Source organism: Bubalus kerabau, chromosome 6, assembly GCF_029407905.1.
Source record: "Bubalus kerabau isolate K-KA32 ecotype Philippines breed swamp buffalo chromosome 6, PCC_UOA_SB_1v2, whole genome shotgun sequence".
Taxonomy (NCBI): Eukaryota; Metazoa; Chordata; class Mammalia; order Artiodactyla; family Bovidae; genus Bubalus; species Bubalus kerabau.
Window position 1 is genome coordinate 115,107,829 of NC_073629.1, and position 4,004 is coordinate 115,111,832.

The 4,004-nt window shown below is 43.1% G+C and overlaps 1 long non-coding RNA gene across 1 annotated transcript; it reads left to right on the forward strand.

Moving 5' to 3' along the window:
* The first annotated feature begins 339 nt into the window (after positions 1-339).
* LOC129656333 (uncharacterized) lies at positions 340-1,701 on the forward strand. The gene is made up of 3 exons (XR_008716329.1): positions 340-568; positions 915-1,201; positions 1,438-1,701. It is a non-coding gene; the product is annotated as an uncharacterized LOC129656333 (long non-coding RNA).
* Positions 1,702-4,004: the final 2,303 nt, after the last annotated feature.

Consider the following 4,004-nt stretch of genomic DNA (forward strand, 5'->3'; position numbering starts at 1 on the left):
TTTGTTCAGACTGGCTCCCTCTTGTTTCTTGGAGATTCTCTGTTCCACCCTTTTCCGTCTCTGGTTCTGTCTCAAGGTCACAAGCCGGATCCCCCAGCAGCCACGGCTTCAGCAGCTCTGCTCACATCCAGAGGGAGAAAAGTACTTCCCTGAGCTTCCTGCTGATTGGGCCAATCCGTGGCCAGGTGACTGACACCTGCTGATTGACTTTGGCCAGCAGTTGCTAAAACCAATCACAAAGCAGGAGGAGGTAGCTCCGATTGGTTCAAATCAATTAAGACACACCCCTAGGGCTCTGGAGAGGCCAATCCCAATCAAGCCCGGCTGCTACCCAGTGAAAGAGGTGACCAGGCATGGCCGAGGAGAAAGTCAATCTGTGTGTCACGTAGTATTTCCCACAGATGGAAAGGAGAAAATGACCATCATATATTGAGCCTATATTGTGTACAAAGCTTGAACAAGAGGCTTTTGTTTATTTAATTTACTCCTCCCAACAATTCTTTAAGATTGGCATCACTAATCTGATAAAGAAAATGTCAGCTCAGAGAGTCTGAGTCATCTGCCTAAGGTCACACAGCTAATATACATCAAAGTTTATCTCACCAATTTCATATACTACTTGGCACAGCTTGCTCATGACCCTAAAGTACATTCCAGGTCAACATAAAGGCCCTTTATCATGGGCCTTTAAATTGTTTAAAAGTCATATGAATTATTTGGAATATATACATATATAGTTAAGACTAAAGTCAAAAGGAAAAGCAGAAATCCTTTTCATTTTTTTCGTGTTAAGCATCTTCTACCAGTTGAAGTATTCAGTTTGTCTTATCAGATTCTGGCATAGAACCAGGTCATATCTATGAATCATAGCTGATGTAATGTGCGTCTTAGTAGAACTATTATGTATTTCCCAGGTGCTCCCACTTGACTGTCAGAAACCAGATCTCTGCCCAGGTCCCAGGTGAGCAATTATGATGTCATGAAGTGGTACTTGGATACAGTTCAAAGAGCTGAGAACAAGTTATGAGACCAGGGAAAGCAAACAGTGGGATTCCAGAGAGCTCACCCAATCTCCCCTGGCCTTGCAGAGCTGCTGATAGAGTTACTCTCTGTGGAGCCTGGTGGAGAAAACCTGAGTCTAGGTGTGCACTTTTCCCCTGAGAGGAGAGCGGTTGTCGAGAGCTCTGTAACTCCTGGGATGGTGAGTCTTTCTGAAGCTCTATTCCCAGGGAACTCCATGGAAAGACAAATTCCACATCACTTGCAAGTGTGGCCTTTCTGCTCTGTTACTAGCTCTTGAGATTGGATAAGAGTCCATGATTGAAGCTCTGGCTGGGTGGGAGGGAGCGGGTGTGAAAGTCGACAGTGGGGTGGAGGTGGGCACCTGGGTGAAGGCACAAACACACGAACCCTAATGTGGATGCTTGTGACTGACAGGCAGGGGAGCATATCTGAACAGCAACATGAGGAAAACAGCCAGAAGGAGGTTTATGCATCCTTCGTGATTTGTGCTCAGGAAGTGCCGGAGTTGGAACCTCCCGCTTCTGGAAGAGGAGTGCCTTCACAGATCTGCACACCTAAATAACAGAGGCAAAATTGAGAGAGGGGGACTGAAGTCCTAAAATTTCACTGAGATCCAGTTTTCTACAGAGAGACTACCTGGAAATTCTGTTGTTGGAGTAATCAATTGTGCTGAGCATCACATGAAATGCCTTTTTAAGAATCATTTATTTATTTCTTTATGGCCATGCTGGGTCTTCATTGCTGCACGTGGGCTTCCTCTAGTTGCAGCAAGCAGGGGCTGCTCTCTAGTCGCGGTGACACACTTCTCGTTGCAGCGGCTTCTGTTGCTGTGGAACATGAGCTCTACGATACTCGGGCTTCAACAGTTGCAGCTCTGGGCTTCAGTAGTTGTGGCTCACAGGCTCTAGGGTGAGGGCTCAGTGACTCCTCTGCATTTGCTGGAGGTTCTTAACCTCTGAGCTACCAAGGACCTCCCCGAAATGCTTAAATGCCTTCAAACCATTTCTTTTCTTTTCTTCTGCCCTTACTCAAAATAATCAACTACCTTCTAATTGACATGAAGCCTAGTATGTGAAAGGTGTAGTTTATAGTTTAGGCCAATAAAAAAGGAGGGAACACCCATTTTAACAGTTTCTCAGAAACAAAGAATGACACTCAAGGTTTATAGGCTGAGACAACATCGTGCCTCCCAAACATGATATTGTCTTAAAACATAGCAATGCAACAAGTACCCCCATGGATAAGGAGATGTGCGAGAGAGGTCAAGTATTACGGCATTAAAAAATTGCCTTCCCTTATAAGAAAAATTGCCAAAGTTGACCCCAGAAGCAGTTGTGTTTTTGTCCTGTGACCCCTGGCCCACAACCCGATGAGACCCTGCGATAGGGTTCCCTGCAGGGGCCCCCACTGCAAGATGAATTCCCTCGTTCAAAAAGCAGGGGAAAGGGCCATTAAAGGTTACAAAACATAAAGCTTTCTTCTTTCTTCCACAGTCTCTCAATTTATCATGATGTTTCTAATTTGCTCTCTAATGAAGTAAAGAAACAAAATTTTAAAAATTTACCATGAATTTTATCATTTCTCTTTATATTGTGCAATTCCTGTTGAAATGCAAATGTAAGCGCATTTAACATAGATGCTGAATAATCAAAATTATTTTTAAAAATTGTATTCTGTAGCTTGTACATGCACAATTCCTTCTTACCAAAACATAGAAAACTGCAAAACATTAACTCAACGGTTTCTCTCTCACTTCTTGATATCCTATATTCCACTAATGCTCTCTGCTTTTGGCTTACTGATGAGTTAGAAAGGATAGAAATTAAGAAGAAAAGGTGCCCTTCCTGTATCCTTTCTTTCTGTGGCATCATTTCCAGCATAGGTTGGCTAATACAGGGAAGTAACATGATCAGGAAAGGTTATGATAGGTTCCTTGGTCATTTGTGTTTCTCACATCAACTTCTTTCTGTGTTGGAGGCAAATGTAACAGGAAAGAGCAAATCTAACTCCATATTAGGTCTGTTTCTTTTACTTTAACCTTTGTATTCTATTGCTTTTTCTTGAGTAAAGAATGTTGCCTATGGCCTGACATATACAGGGAAGCCTTGTCACAAGGCTTTGACCTATAAGAGTATAAGACTTTTCCATTCATATAGAGATAAAAAGTTGCAGAACAGAGAATAACATTTGTCTTCTTGGAGTTTACAGGAAGTTGTGACCTGACCTACACGGACAGCTACAAAGACAAAGGATTCCTATACCAAGAAGTTTGCAAAGGCCAACTACACCCACTCCTTCATTTTGCCTTTAAAAATGCTTTGGGGGTACAAGCCACCTGTGTCTTTGCATGGTTCTGCAACACAACTTTCTCTGCTCCAGCCTCCAGTGTTTTGGTTTGTTTGACCTCACGGTGCATTGGGTGCATGAACTTGCATTTGGTAACACAAGTTCTAGATCTAAAGGAAAATATGGACTTGGGGGGCCATCTGGGGCTCCCTCCCCTTGCTCAGTCATAGATGCAGCAAGATGACCACCAGGCCTCACAGTGCCACGGAAATCCTGTGCTCATGGGGCGTCACATACTGTGTGTATCTCCTTTGCTCACACATTGTGCTCTATTGTCCCATTGGGGCTCACCTCAAAATATAAGTTCAAACGTGAAATTGTTGATAATTTTGAGTAGCAAAGCATTGAACCAAGCACAGGGACCCCCTGAGTGCAAGTTCATGTCCACAAAGCTGACCCTGTCCCTCAGTAACAAGAATCAGAATAATTAGCTTGGCCAATGAGATTCTCTCTTTTGGGAATTTACACAAAGATTTAATAATGAGAGAAGCATCATCACTACTTACCAAGAGAAGAATCAGAGGAAGAAACTGTCTGAAGCACCATAAAGATTGTTCATAAACTTCTGGGCCCAAGATATTTTCCTTAGCTTCTGATGATCTTCATTACCATCTCTGTGGTCTGAGCTTTCTTTT